The sequence below is a fragment of the Mauremys reevesii genome, linkage group 2 (genome assembly GCF_016161935.1).
Source record: "Mauremys reevesii isolate NIE-2019 linkage group 2, ASM1616193v1, whole genome shotgun sequence".
NCBI classification, from domain to species: Eukaryota; Metazoa; Chordata; order Testudines; family Geoemydidae; genus Mauremys; species Mauremys reevesii.
Window position 1 is genome coordinate 85,740,734 of NC_052624.1, and position 16,639 is coordinate 85,757,372.

The 16,639-nt window shown below is 41.9% G+C and overlaps 1 long non-coding RNA gene across 1 annotated transcript in view; it reads left to right on the forward strand.

Moving 5' to 3' along the window:
- The window catches only part of LOC120399411, a 74,478-nt gene that overhangs the window by 44,548 nt on the left and 13,291 nt on the right, over nucleotides 1–16,639 (forward strand). Inside the window, exon 2 of the long non-coding RNA XR_005595139.1 lies at nucleotides 5,071–5,154. This is a non-coding gene — a long non-coding RNA (uncharacterized LOC120399411). The remainder of the gene's footprint in view (nucleotides 1–5,070; nucleotides 5,155–16,639) is intronic.

Genomic DNA, 16,639 nt, shown 5'->3' on the forward strand with positions numbered 1-16,639 from the left:
TTTGAAGGTTCAGGTCTGTTATGTAAACGTCTGCTAATCCTTATTTGGCTGCCACTATGCTGACTTTGGGTCTGCTGCAGTTTACAAACACGTGTGGACCTGTTTGTCCACATGGAGCCCCACTGACTTAAGAGAGGTTCCACACAGACACACCAATTCATCTCCGAGTTTCAAATGATGGGATTGGCCCTGGATATGTAAGGGCACATGGCTCTCCATTTCAGAAAAAAGAAGCCAGATATGTACTGAATCAGGCTCAACAACTGGGGAAGATTTAGATGGCTGTGGAGTTTTTGTCGGTGCTATGTCATGTCTGCACCTCCAAATAAGGCAGTTAGATCTCCTTAATTAACTATGTCTTCAGTCGATTTAAAAAAAAAATCCTTAGGGCTTTTCTTAGACAGTTAGCAAAATGACAGCTCATGAACAGCTTTGTAATACTAACCAGGAAATCAGACATGCTATTTGCCTCTGCTTGGTGTCTTTTTCTTAATAAATTGGTGTCTTTTCTTCTAGGAAATTTTTTTTGGAATAGTGACTTTAACATTTCAGGGAAGTCTTCACAGCTCTTATCACCTAGTTCTTGAGGGGAAACTATATTCAGCCTCCTTCATTCTTAGGGTCAGCCTCCATCTGACCACTCTGCAATTTTTTTTTCAAGGCTTTTGGAGTTTCACCGGTGTAAGACCAGTGCAAGTGAGAACAGAATCAGTCCTATTAATGCTATATTAACCTTGATGCGTACTACATCTCTAGTCTTTATAAAAATGTCACTTAATTCTAAAACGTTCACCACTGATTCACAAGAGAAGCCTTCATCGGTTATTTAAATAGCAATTCAATTAGGATGAGATTTCTCTTAAGTGAATGAACATATAATTTGTAACAAGCAGCAACACTTATACCCTCTTATGGTTTCAATTTTATTTCTTTTTTTCAGCTGATCTTACTCCTCTTTAAAGTGTGTTTCTCCTTCTGAAAAGTAACGTAGTAAAAAAAAAAGAAGGGTATTGTTGGGTTCTGTATATATTTGCATGCCACGATTTAATTATCAAATGTGTTCAGTTTGCAAGTAAAAAGATATTTTCTCTGACTCTGAGTCTGGCAAACTCACTTCCGATTCTTGGGGTTGAACTGGGTTCTTTCCATCTCGTTCATCATCGGCAGTATTAAAGTGTCCAGAGACCAAATTACACCTATGCAACCCCGGTGTTATGTCCTCAGTGACACTTCAGTGATATTTCCTTCATTGAGATTTCACACCTGTAACTCACCCTTATCTGTACAGGCGCTGCAAGGCTAAACAGTGTTAAAAGCAGTAAACATTTATTTTCATCACTAAAGCCACAGCTCTGACTGAATACATAAAGGGAGCACATCAATTGCCATTTTTACGCTTAACTAGAGATGGCTTCAAAGTGCAAAAATGTGGATTCAGTTCCCCATTCGTACCTCTGAAAGACCATATTAGCCCATTCGTCCATCTATTCTGACATCCTATTCTTGATACCTGAGAGGAAGGTGAAAAAAGCCATAATGTAGCTATTTAATTATGCAATGCTGAAGTACCCAGGGAGTGGGGGGAATTCCCTTTGATTCCCACAAAAACCTTATGTTCTAAGTATTTAGGTGTGTTACACTCAATCATATTTCCCATTGTAATCTCCTCACTTTCTGCCTCCCTGGGGCTGTAGGGATCAGCCTGTTTTCTCCATTCAGCCACTAAAGATTTGTTGCCCTGCCTCCTTAACCTCCACCACCTCCTGTTCCTCCTCACTATTACCTTCATTGATAAAATCCTAAAAAAAATCTATTTTGAGTCAACTGTTTTGTATGTGATTATTTCACAAGGGGGCCTCTGGAGCTGAAATATACAAAGGTGGCTTAGAATTTCTGAAATGAGAGCTATTTAAAATATGAAAGCAAGTGCCCATTGTTTCCTATTAAAGCAATGTTGCTATAGTTCTGGTACTATGAGGGGGACTGTCCTTCAAAATCTACTTGGGCTGCCCATTACATTTTGAGGGCCAGTGTGGTGTGCACAATCAGTACATTAATTTAGAAGGATAATGATCACCACCATAAATAATTTATGGAAATGGCTATAGACAGGGCATACAGAACCAGAAAATTTTGAAGTCAGTCATGCAGTGTTAGAAAGTATTCCCTCAACCTGGAAAGATTTATGATGCCACGGACAAGGCAAACCACCTCCTACCCAGTTTAGATTTAGCTCTCTGCCATTCAGTACTGCTTATCTGGTTCCTTATCAGCATGTGTTACCATTGGCCAGGATCCCCACACCCACACAACCTTCATCCCTTCCTGAGGGGGTTGCAGGTACAGAGCCTAAGTTAATTCTGCTTGAAGTCAACAGAGTTTACCCGATTGTGAGATCAGTATCAGGTTTAGGTTTGTCCTCAGGTTTAGGACAAACTGGGAAGAAGACGTCAACCCAATACAGCTTCAGGGGGAAATGTATGTAAGTAAAAAGTATTTAGTCTAATGGAGTTTGACTAGGATAAAAGGATGCCAGGGTTAACTTCCCTATGCTTGTCAGCAAGGCCATGAGTTTGGATCTTGCTTTTGTGTGTCCTCCAAACAATTGTATCTGTAGCATCACATTGACAGTGCTATGCTAGAGCAATGGTTTAGTAATGACTCGAAGGGAAGATTACCACCTGTTGAACAAAGTATACCACTTTCTGCAATAACCTGGGTTTTCCTTATATGAAATAAATCTGTTTAGGAAATGCTCTGTGAAGCAAATTTCAAATCCTCAAACTGTCTCATAATAATGCTGGAGTTATATATTCTGGCCACAATACTTCTCTTTTCCACATATGCCTCCACGTCAGCTGATTGCATGAAATATGTAAATGTATGTTGATTTTATTTCACAGTGGATGAAAATGCCCCAGTTATGGTGATCTCAAACCTAAGCAAAATTGCTAGATCTTTTTTAAACACTTAAATCAAGATCACTCTTATCCAACTTCCAAATAAGTTATCACCACTAAAAGTTGGTCCTCTGACAACTATGGTCCCAGTCCAAATTGACTTCAAAGGGGGCGGGGGGGGGGGTGAGCGGGCTCTGATTCACAGGTTCAGGTCTTCTGAATATTGACACTCACATTCTCCTTTCAGCAAGATGGATTTGTTTCTCCATGCTCGAGCTACGTGCTAATACTAAGTATTGTTGCTGTGGCTATTCACTGAGGAAAGCATGTGTCTCAACAAATAATGAATCTATGATAATAAATCCACATGGAGCGGTGATGGAGGGCCATAAAATACACCGCCTACAGAACAATATAATCAGGTCATAATGTGAAGTAAGGAGTTCAGCCCATTTCTCAAACGTTGATTCCTCAAGTTTCTCTGTGTGCGCCACGGTCTCATTTCTGCACAAGGTATTCATTATAGGGCATCCAGCCCTGTCATATCTGCACAGTATAGATTTGTGGAGATTTACTGGCAAGGCCTCTGCCTGCTCGTACAATGATCACTATCCTCAAGAAATGATTTCTATTTTTGAACAATTGAATACAGAATATAAACAATAAGTGAGAAGTCTTCCAAGTCTAGTGAGGGATTTCACTGCAATATCAAAATCACAAAGGACTCTGTCTAATTCTGTTCTCTTAGTGGCTTCAGATTTTATCTCAGCCTATCACTTTGGGCCCAATTCTGTATTTCTTGTTCAGCCCAGAATGCCATTGAAATCAGAAGGGGTTCAGTTACACAAGGAATGCAGGATTGTGACCCCTCCTAGCAGTAAACTATCACCTGGCAGATTAGAGCATTACAATACTGCATCTTATTAATATAGTCTGAGTCTGAGAGAGGGTGTTCCAATGATGAGGAGACTATCAAAGCAAGGTATAGGGGATGAAGCCAGAAGGAGCTCTGGGCTCTGAGGCTGTAGGAATAAGACCATTTATGAATGCAGCAAACAAGCTGGAAAATAATAAATGGACCTTAAAACCCATTGCCCTTGAACAGACAGTGCTGAAAGGCAGTACAAAAGGATTTCTTTTCAGAAGGGCTTTCCTGGCACAGTGCAGTGTTTCAAGGCCTGACCATAATGAACTGTATTTAAAAAAAAATGCTAGAGGGAATAAAACAATTTTTTGACAGAATTTAATACCCATCCCTTACTTTTGCATCTTTAGTTATACTGGAACAAAAGGGTATGGGCTACAGAGCTATTTGAAACAGAGTCAGATAGCACTGAACAAATGCTATAACCTGTGTTTTTTCTGTAAGAGAGCAGTAATTTGATAGCCACATGGCTTCCATGCGCTTCTTGTGATAGCAATATAATAGAAGAATGCAGAGGTAGGAACACTGCAATGCTTGTACTATGTTCCAGTCCTTGAAATTCAACCAATTTCAGGGCTGCAGTGCTACCATACAGGTTCAGAGTCTGTTGCCCACATGAGTTTATAATAGGCCTCTTTACGGTTGGTTTCCATGTGCCCCATTTTAGCTGACCAAATAGAATGGCATTCCTGGAATGGCCATGATTTTCTAAGGTGACTAGGTGTTGTCTTTTGCTCTCTTAAACAATACATAATGTGGAATAACCACATGGTCACCATGGTGTCCAAATAATTGTGTTTCCGAAACATATTTAACATACAAGGCATGGCTACATATATGCACTGCTGCTCTGGCTGGGTTCTGGTGGCTTCTCGACTGACAGCCACTAGCGGACTCTCAAACTATTTAATGGTATACTACCCGATTCCTATTCTCTGTGTTAGGGATTTTCAGTGCCTGTATTTTTCAGTGCCCCACTTGAAACAAACGCTTGGTATTCGGAGGGTGAGTGCTCAGCATTTTGAGAGCGAGACTCCTTTAAGGTGTCTCAAATTGGGCACACAAACACTGAATCCCCTAAAATCACAGGTCACTTACTATCTTGGCCTGTGTCTGTAGTGCACCCAATATAGGGTGGCATATAGGGAGCAAATGCTGGTTGAGTGGAAAAGCAGAGATGACCAAAAATTTGATGTGCCTGATTTGATCCCTTGTCTCTCTCTCTCCCTTACTGCCACACTGCAGGACCAAGTCTGCTGTGGAACAAGTTGCACCGATGGAAAGCACCTGTTACCTCTCCTCTACCCTAACTTGGCAGCTACATGAGAGGTGAGGTGATCATGGCAAGCACGTGATTGCTGAGGCGGGGATGCAATGAATCAGCAAATGTCCCACAGCAGATTTGAAATCTGTTCCCTCCTGGTGGAAACACCACCTGTATTTGTGTGGGATGAGTCCCAGCAAATTACACTAGCCTTTCACTAACTTTGGGATATTGTCAAACATTTAAAAACCAAGTAAGCCTTACTTTATTCTGCCCTTTCAGATGTCGCTAGGCTGCGCCTTTGCTGATGCCATCCTTGTTTCCATAGTAACTAACACTTCAAAGGGGAAAGCACACTGCATGACTAAAAAAGGCAAAATATAAATGAGAGGCATAAACACAATATGCAATTGTGCTGAATGCTAAAGATTCATTGCCACTTGTTTGCAATGACCAGGCTAATTCATGAGTAATGTGGCCATCCCAAATTCACCACAATAAAATCCTCACAGCTGTCCAGACCACTATGTATTTGTATTCATTCTCTCTCAACCTCCTCTCCTTCCTCATCTCCTGTATAGTAACACATTCTGTTTGTCAGATCCTTAGCTGGCATAAATTAGCATAGCTCCACTAAATTCAATATAGTCTGTATGAAGAGAGGGCTATATTTGCAATTGGGTTAAACTGATGCAGCTCTATTAAAGGCAATGAGCTACACTGATTGATGCCAACTCAGGATCTGGCCTGTGTGTTCTCTTTCTCTCTCTCTTTAAACTGGCATTCCCTGTTTTTCCATAGCTGGGGCCCTACCAAATTCATGGTTCATTTTGGTCAATTTCATGGTCATAGGATTTTAAAATCATAAACTTCATGATTTCAGCTATTTAAATCTGAAATTTCAGTTTGTGATTGTAGGGGTCCTGACCCTACACGGAGTTGTGTGTGTGTGTGTGGGGGGGGGGGTTTGCAAGGTTATTGTAGGAGGGGTTGCAGTACTGCTACCCTTATTTCTGTGCTGCTGCTTCTGGTGATGATGACGCTGGGCAGCTAGAGAGGAGCAGCTGCAAGCTGGGAGCCCTGCTCTAAAGGCAGTGCCGTCGCCAGCAGCAGCAGAGAAGTAAGGATGGCACGGTATGGTATTGCCACCCTTACGTCTATGCTACTGCTGGTGGGATGCTGCGACCCCCCCTCCCCAATAACCTTGTGACCTCCCTGCAATTCCCTTTTGCATAAGGACCCCCAATTTGAGAAACGCTGGTCTCCTCTGTGAAATCTGTATAGTAAAGGGTAAAAAGCACACAAAAGACCAGATTTCATGGCGGGCAAACCAGATTTCATGGTCCGTGACATGTTTTCATGGCTGTGAATTTGGTAGGGCCCTATTCATAGCAAACTATCACAGGACTGGGAGTCAGAGACCTGCATTCTATTCCTCAGTCTATTACTAACACTCACTGTGTGACATCTTACAAGTCACTTACCTCTCTGCCTCCATTTTCCCACATGTAAAATGGCAAATATAATACTTATCCTTTGTTAAGTGCTTTGAGAGAAGCACAAAATATTGCTATGATCCTTATAGCCTATTCCTGACATTTCATTAGCAGCTACGTATAATTCAATTGCAATATTCCTGATGCCTAAGTATCGTAACATTCTGTAGCAGCCTTTTTTTTTTTCCTGTTACTCTGTCTTGCACATTGTGTTTGAAACATTTAGGAGGAAATGCTTTGCATTTTGCTCAACCCTGCAGTCTGAAAGTTCAGAAGATAAGGAACACTTTTCTGCATAAATAAATTATGGTGAAATGTATTTAAAAATTCTTTGAACTTTGAGACTCCTAGGGTGTGTAAAATGAATACAGTTTTATTTGAAATAACATGCAATATATTGGTGCAAAGTTTTAGCAATCTGACACAAATCCTTTGTTTCGTGTTTATGGACCCCAGATCCTGCATGGAATGTCATAAATCCACACAATTGGCCAAATACTTCTGTTACATGACTGTAACCACTCTGACTTCAAAGGAATTGTATGAATGTAACAGAGAAGAATGTGGCCCAATATCCCTTAGAGCCAATTTCTGCATTTGATTTAGCTTAAAAGTTTTGTAAACTCATACATTGAAACATTCCCTTTGGTTACATGTCCCAGGACTCCCAGGTACATAAATTAATATTTCCAATGTCAAATGTAATTTATTCTCCCAAATAATAGGCTCTAAATCTCTCCCCTTCCAGATGACAGCATATGGCTAATTTTAATTATTTGACAAATGGTGTGAAATGTTGATCTAGCTATGACCCCTTCTGGAATTTCATCAGTGCAAACATGCTATAGATGCGGCATGCTATTTTGAAGGGTGGCTGAATGCAATGGGTTATTAAGTTAGGTGCTGTCAGCCCACTGTAAGCTTAACTCAGGGCTTTCCATTTTTCATGTCATGGACCATACCTTAATAGGCAGATTGGGTTAGACTTGCGGCTGCCTTGTACTTTGCCTAGTCATTTATACCTGTTCTGACAGACCGAGGCCAGTGGGGTACAGGAGTCTGGTCCTATTAGTATCCAGGAAGTGGGCGGGCGATGGCATCTGGTTTTATAGATGGCAAGTTTGGCCAGGGCCAAGAGGAGGTTGACAAGGAGATCCCGCGACTTTGTGGGGCCATGGATGGGGAGTGCATAGATAAACAGGTGAGGGGAAAAGTGCAACCAAAAACGCAAGAGGAGAGCCAAGAGGAGCCGGAACAGGGGCTGCAACCTGGCGCACTCTAAATAGACGTGCGCCAGGGTCTCCTTCTCGCCGCAAAAGGGGCAGGTGTTGGGGACAGGGGTAAACCGCGCCAAGTACACGCCCATGCTCACGGCCCCGTGAAGGAGCCGCCAGCTGACATCCCCGGCGGGCCTCGGGACTAGGGCAGAATACAGGCTGGCCCACCGGGGCTCCTCACCCTCGAGAGGTGGCAGGAGGTCCCGCCATTTCGTATTGGGGCAGGATGCGAGGGTGAGGTAGTGAAGCATGTGGAGCACGAGCGTGTACAGATGTTTTCTTGGCGCGGTCTGGAACAGAACCGGCTGCAGACAGGAGTCTGGTAGAGGGCAAATATACTGGTCACTGAATGAATAGTTTTCTGTTCCCTGAGTGACCAGAGCAGGGGCTGCACTAGAGTAATCAGGAACCTGCTAGAACCAATTAAGGCAGACAGGCTGATTAGAACACCTGCAGCCAATCAAGGCAGGCTAATCAGGGCACCTGGGTTTAAAAAGGAGCTCACTTTAGTTTGTGGGGCGTGTGTGATGAGCTGGGAGCAAGAGGTGCAAGGTGCTGAGAGGGAGAGGGTGTGCTGTTGGAGGACTGAGGAGTACAAGCGTTATCAGACACCAGGAGAAAGGTCCTGTTGTGAGGATAAAGAAGGTGTTTTGGAGGAGGCCATGGGGGAGTAGCCCAGGGAGTTGTAGCTGTTATGCAGCTGTTACAGGAGGCACTATAGATAGCTGCAATCCACAGGATACTGGGCTGGAACCTGGAGTAGAGGGTGGGCCCGGGTTCCCCCCAAACCTCCCAACTCCTGATCAGACACAGGAGGAGTTGACCCAGACTGTGGGTTCCACCAGAAGGGAAGATCTCTGAGGCGAGCAAATCCACCAATAAGAGCAGGACCCACCAAGGTAGAGGAGGAACTTTGTCACACTGTGGAATATGGATGTAAAACATGATTTATAGCAGAATTCTCCCCTCACTTACACCAGTGTTAGCATTTTATACCCACTTTTCACAGGTATAAATGACTACACAAGTCATTGGGGAATCAAGGCCATTGTCTATAGTGTGACGGGTTGGACCCCTCACCCCTCCCCAACCTGGGATGCCACCTGGTTTCCTGGGGTTTCACTGAGCCCACCTGCTCCATTTGCCTGGGCTTCCTCTCCCTGTTTTGCTGAAGCAGGCTCTCCAGCCTCTGGCAGCACACACACAGATAGGGATGCACCAGCTGTAGAATCACACAGAGTCTGCAAGCAGCTCTCTATGGGAAGATTCAGCTAGGAAATTGCCCAGCACTCATGTGCACGCCCTCTTTGGGGAGTAAAACCAACATAACATTGTCTTGTGCTATATAGAAAAGTCTGCACAGCACAAGCTTATAAAAATCTGCCCTCTCCCTCATTGTGGAGAGAGAGATGCACACCTTCTCCCCTCCCCCCCTCCAGATATGAATTGCACAAACTAGGTTATAAACAAGAAATAAATTTCTTAACTATAAAAGGTAAATTGTAAGTGATTATAAGAGATAGCAAACAGAACAAAGCATATTACTAAGTAAATAAAACAAAACAAGCATACTAAGCTTAAGATCTTAAAGAAACTGGTTACAAGTAGTCATTTCTAACCCCAAAATGTTGATTTGGGGGCAGGTTGCAGAAATTCTTGAAGGTTAGCTACCCTGCTTGCAGCTTAAATCTTCAGATATTTTATTCACAGACCAAATCCCTTTTCCAGCCTGGTTTCAGTACTCCTCGCCCTTTCCCTTTGTCCTTTTCCTTAGGTGTTTTCAGCAGTCATCCTGGGAGGGATTCAGTGAAGAGTGGAGCAAGATCAACTTACTCTCCAGCCTTAAATAAGATTTACATAAAGTGGGAATCTTTTGTTTCCCCGGCTTGACCTCCCCCTCCTTTTAGTGGAAAATTACTAGAACTCCAAGGTGGTGTTTAGTAACAGGACTATCTGACCTAGTAGTGTCACAGTAACGTCCCAGGATGCCTCTCAGGAAGGAGAGAATATCTTCAAAGTCTTATTGTTTCTTCCTAATGGCCCATCCAGGCTGATGGCATGTGGTGGGTGTCTCCCAAGTACACACACAGTTGTATTTGTTACATAGTCAATATTCCTAACATTAGACACAGAAATGATACATGCATACAAATTGCATAATCACATTCAGTAAAATATAACCTTTCCAATGATACCTTACAAGACCCATCTTGCATAAAACATATCTGTTATGCCATATCCATATCATAAGCATATTTCCATAAAGAATATGGGGTGCAATGTCATATATAGTATTTGAATATTTGATTCTGATTTTACTTATCTATACACCTGTTGGAATCAGCAGTAACTCCACTGATGTCAGTGGAGTTGTTACACCAATATGCAACTGATGTGAGATCAGAATCAGACCTTTGCAGTATGATAGCAGAATTTCATCCATAAAAGAGAAGAATAATTAGGTAAGGTACCTTACTGGATCCTATGAAATTGTTAACATAGCTACAGTGGTTGATGTTGTGTGTCCAAGATATGCCAACAAATACCACAGTATCACTTATTCTGGCATAATGGGAAAACCGTACAATCTCAGAGCCCACTGTGTGATAGCTGTTGGCATATATTGACTTTGCAGTAGCTATCACTGTAGTTGAGTTACTGCATGTTAATGGAACAGCAAATGATTATTTCTCAATATTTTTTTTGAGATGGGCAGACTGGTCAGGCTAAATATAGGTCATGTGTGGTCCTGAACCAAAACCTGCCAGTAAGTACCCTTGAATTTTGGGAGTGTTTTCTATCTGAATAGAAAACAGGATCTGAATTACACAGATGCTTTAGATATTGGATACCTTAGAGACTGTCTCTCTCTCATTGTAATCTTGATCTCCTGTGACACGTGCCAGCAGACCTCTAGCTTAATCAGGAGGATTCTGGAGAAAGGGTAATTAGTGACTGTTCCTTGACTCCAGAATTTACCTCCTTTGTTGGTCTGCCCAAGCCTCAGCTTTTGGTGTTTAGGTCATATTGCAAAGCTTATCGTTTTCTCCTAGGTGTTTTTTGGAAAATCAGTTATGTGGGTTGCACAAAGTGGTCAGGGAATGTTTGATGGACCTGGGAAGATTTTTTTTTTACGATGATCCTAACTCATATTTTATTTTTTTGTGTACATTTTCCCCAATCTTTAGAAGGTTTTTAAAAATAAACTAAATGTCCCTATCCCACTCAAACCAACCCCCCACATCTCTAAACCAAAAACTTTGTGCTTTTTGAAATTTGGATCCAGAGCTGAATTTTGTCGCTTGAACCCCCTTTAATATGAATCAGTTTGAATAGTTACCCAATTAATCAGTTCTATTTTGAAGTTTAAAGAAGTTTGGGGTTTCTGATTTCATAAACCTGTGCTGTGTACTATATGATTTCAGCCAGGACTGGATAGACTGGAAGAATCATGAGCCATGCAGAAAGTATAGTCTTTACTAGTGAAGAAACACCAAATTATTTTGAGATGCTGCACTGAGAGGGGTTCAAATACTACAGTTCATTTACTTTGCTTTACTGGCTCATAATTCAGCCCCGGGCAGGAACTCTCACTCAATTCCTACTCCCAACCAATAAGATTCAGAAGCAGGTAGCAAACCTCATGACTTTTGCATGCTTTCCTTTTTTTAAATTAGCTTTTAACTTTTTATGTGGAAAGAAGCAGTAAGATCTCTGCAGGTCAAGAAGTTCACGGTGTGCCCTTGTGTCAGGTTAACCAGTTTGCCATGGGTTTTGTGACATGGGCATGCCAGCGCAAAATGATGTACTACTTTTCCAAGAAGAGCTAATGGCCACAACCAAGTTGTGCCATCATATTTTCAGTACGAAATTTCTAGAGCCAATGAGACTTGGAGCAAGAGTGTGAGGGAAGGGAATAGTGTACTACATGTATGTCTTGATCCAGCCAGTCTTTGAGCAATGTTAGTCATAGAAAGGACCACTAGATCAGCTAGTCCAACCTCCTCCATATCACAGGCTATCAACACCACCCAGCACCAAATACACAAAACCCAACAGTGGACATAAGACCCCTCCCTCACCCCGGGAGACTAGGCTATTATGTTCCATAGGCAGAGAATAGGAGGGACCAAGGTGAACTTGTGCTTGGAGCCCATGCAATGGCATGGAAATGATTAAATAAGATATACCCAGATAACGCTGACAAGTGACACTCACCCAGGCGCTTCAGGGGAAGGCGAATCTCCCCCCACCACCCAGGGTCACTGCCAATCTGACCTATGGGAAAATTCCATTCCAACCCACATATGGCAATCAGTTAGATCCTGAGCAGGTGAGCAAGAACCAGCCAGCCAAGCACCTGAGAGAGAGAATAGTTGATGCCACCTCAGAGTCCTGACCAACCCTGCTCAATGTCCCATCTCCAGACATGGCCATCCCTGACATTTTAGAGGAAGGAGATGATAAAAACCTTCCCGCATACAATGGAGGGGCGGAAATCCCTTTCTGACCCTTGCAGGTAATTGGCTGAAACACTGAAGCATGAGCTCTAGGAACATAACACAAAAACTGGAAGTGAGCCCCAGGGCTATTGAGCCCTGCGCCTCACCATCACAAGCAACCCCATTGCACTTAGACATTTGTCGAACTCTCTCTCTCAAAACGAATTAAGTTGTTTGCCCTCACAACTCCTACTGGGAGGCTATTCCAGACCTTAACTGCTCTGATGGTTAGGAAGCTGCTTCTAATTTTCAGCCTGAAGTTATTCATGACTAGTTTATATCCATTTGTTCTTTTATCAACATTGTCCTTGAGCATTAATAGCTCTTCACCCTCCCTAGTATTTACCCCCTTACTTATTTTCAGAGAGCAGTCATATCCCGCTCATCCTTTTCTGCGAGACAAAACCAGTCACATTCTCCCAGTCTTGTCTCCTAAGGTAGTCCCTCCATTCCCCTGATCATCCTAATATCTCTTCTCTATACCTGTTCCAATTTAAATTAATCCTTCTTGAACATGGGTGACCAGAATTGTACACAGTATTCCAAATGAGATCTTTTCAGATCCTTGTACAATGGCATTAATTCTTCTCTCTATATATACTGGAAATGCCTCACCTAGTATATCCGAAAAAAAGCTTCTAGCAGAAAATTTTATTAGACCACTCAGTGCATGACCTTGCACTTTGTACTATTTAATTTCATCCCATGTCGGTCACCCCAGTCTTCAAGGTCATCCAGATCTTTCTGTAAAATATCCCAGTCCTCCTTTGTATTGACAGCCTCCCAACTTCGTATCATCAGTAAATTTCATTAGCGCACTCCTACATTTCGTGCCAAGGTCCTTAATAAAAATAATGAATAAGATTGGCTCCAAGACCACCCCTTGGGGAACTCCACTAGAAACATCTTTCCAGTCCAATAATTCATCGTTTAGCACAACCCATTGCTTTCTCCTCTTGAGACAGTTCCTTATCTACCTTAAAATGCTTGTACTGATCCACATCTTCCCTAATTTAACTGATTTCCCTTGTGGTACTGTGTCAAATGCTTTACTAAAGTCCAAATACATTAGATCTACTGCACTTATCTAAAAAATAAATTATTTTCTCAAAGAAGGAAATCAGGTTAGTTTGGCATGATCTTCCTTTGATAATCCAATAATGTATGACATCCCCTTTATCATTTACCTCTGTGAATTTAATTTATTCTTTCAGTCATGATTTGCTCTAAATCCTTCCATACTACTGAGGTCAGACTAACAAGTCTATAATTGCCAGATCATTTTTCCCCTTCTTAAATAGAGGTACGATATTAGCTATTCTCCAGTCATATGATACTATGCCCGAGTAGCTAGATTTATTAAACCTCCTTGCTACTGGACTAGCAATCTCCAACCCAGAATATTGAAAGAACTGGCATGTGAAATTATCCAGCCCCCCTGATTTGAGCACGTTCAGATCTTTAAGTTTATCTTCCACCTCAGATGTGGTAATTTTCGTATCTAGAGATTCATTTCCATCATTTGTACATGCACATGTTCCATATCATCCTTACTGAAAACTGAAACAAGGTATTCATTTAGTTTTTGGGACAGACCTAGATTATCTTTAATCTCCTTTCCATCCACACTGCATATTGACCCAGTCTCTTTTTATTTATATAACTTAAAAACCTCTTCATTTTAATTTCCTTAGCAAGAGCTAATTCAGCTTGATTTTTAGCTATTCTCACTTTAATACTGCATTTTCTAACCTCCACAATATAGCTTTCTTTACTATCAGCCCCTTTTTCCATTCCCCAAAGTCTCTGCATACACCTTACAAACTTTTGGAGGTGGCTATTCATTCAGCTGAGTCAACACCTTTCTCTAAAAGTTTTTTCTCCCCCTTTCTTAGGATGCAAATTTCATGTGGTGGTGGTGGTTGTGGTGGGGGGGTTAATTTTTTTTTGTATAGTTGATTTGAAGCCTCCTCTGCATTAAGTCCTTGAAGTCTTCAGTCCAGATGACTTTTTTAACAAATTCCCTTAATTTCCCAAAGTCTGCCTTTTCAAATAAAAAAAAACCCTATAACTTGGCTTTGATTATCCTTCCACTTAAATTTAAATGGAATCAATCTGTGATCACTCGATCCAAGGTATTCCCTACAACTAGCTCTCCTATGGTGTATTCACTACTTACTAAAACCAAGTCTAAAACTGCATCACCTCTTGTTGATTCAGTGACAATGGATGAAAACTATCATTTATCACATCCAGGAAACACAGGGCCCTACTAGTCTTAGTAGCATTTATTCTCCAATCTATACCCAGGAAGTTAAAGTTCCCCATTATGACACAATTCCCACTAGTATTTTTCTCTCTCAGAATATTAAAAAGATCACTCTCCATTTCTGAGTCAGTCCCTGGGCATCTATAGCAGATCCCTAACACTATCCTAATAGAACTTCTTTGACAATCCTTCCCCAAAATGATTTTGACCCAAACAGATTCTGTTTTGTCTGTTGTATGTCTTCATAGTTTACCACTTCATTGATGTACAACACTACCCCAGCACCTTTACATTATCCTATCTCTCCTAAGCAGCACATACCCTTCAATATCTGTATTACAGGCATGAGTGGTATTTTTTAATCCCTATAATATCTGGTTTCACCTCCTGTTCCAGTTCCTCCATTTTTTTGCCCAGACTCCTTGCATATGTTTATAAGCATTTCAGTTGTTTCCCTTGGACCTCACCCATTTAGCGTGGTGGTGGACCTTTATCCCTTACTATATCTTCATTTAGCTGATTTTCCTGCTCTTGTGTACTGAAGCCAGGCGTGGAGATTTCATAACCTTCTCCGCTCATCTCCTAGTTTAAAGCCCTTCTTATCAATCAATCAATCTAGAGGACTCTGTCTTTTCTTCTTTTTCTATGAAGAATGGTTCCTAATGGTTCATCATCCCAAAACCTTCCTCATAGCACCAGTTCTTGGGCCATCTGTTGATCTTCATTATACAGTTACGCCTTCATCTGCATTTTCTAGGGACCAGAAGTATTCCACTGAAAGTCACCTGAGCTGCCATTTCTTTAATCGTCTTACCCAGTTGAGTATAGTCATTCTTGACCTGTTCCAGTGAGAATCTAGCAGTGTCACTCATCCTAACATGCTGCACAATGTGGCTTTTCCCCCTGCTTCCATCACAGTCCTCTTCATCCTGACATCCATATCTCATATCCTTGCCTCTGGTAGATGGCACACTCTTCTGTTCTCTGGATCTGGTCTGGTGACAAGCCTGTTGATTCTTTTCCTTATAGAGTCCCTTATCATATAGACATGTCTCTTCCTGGTGTTGGTATGAATCTCTTTCTTACAATCCCCGTACTTCTTCATTTTTCCTTAAGCTATGGTCCCTGGCTACTTCCAGTATCTCTCTGTTCAGCAGAAAGAGAGAGGTTGTTACATTCAAGCATATATAGGAGCGGTGATTATGCCTACATTCAGTTAAAATGGGCATTAGGCATAGTCCTTAGCGCTGATCTGAGAGACACAGAAATACCCCCTGCTCCCTCCAGAGGGTGAATCACCCTGGAGCACAGTGGTCTTTGCTGATGCTGGCTAGTGCAATTTGCATTCCCCCGGCACCAGCCATGCTGAATCAGGTCCATTCAGCAAGTGAAACCAAGGCAGGCCTTAGGTCTTGGTCCTAAATTCTGCTGTATCACAGCCCTCAGCTTAGTCACAAAGGCAAGACTACACAACCTTCATCTATGGTTTAATTCAGATGTACCCTGATCTGTCTGTTAGCACTATACACTGTCACTTGCTTGGACTGTGCCATGTTTGAATAGGCCTCAGGACCACCTAGATTACTAGGGCAAAATAATACTCTGAAACCAGTGTCAATTTGTCCCTGTTGTGGGGAGAATTCTAATAATTAGTCTCCTGTTTAGTTCCTTTCCTTTTTACTCACTTTCTTCCTGAACGTTTCAACAAAACAGTATGAAGAGAGTCCTGCAGCTTTTAATGATCAACTTTGTTCCTCGGGTGACTGTGTATTACAATCATTAATTAAATGCCACAGCCTATAAGCATATGCAGTGTGCTCACTGCTAGTATGTGGCAGAACTGTGGTGGCAGCACACCCGGAGAGAGTTTTCTTAAGTGAGAATGCTACTTTCCCCATCCATGATAGAAATCACTGGCATAAGCACATGTGTAGCCATATGTAGCCTTTCTTCATTACAGAGTCCACATCCATAAACCTCTCTTGACTATAATGTTACCATATCTT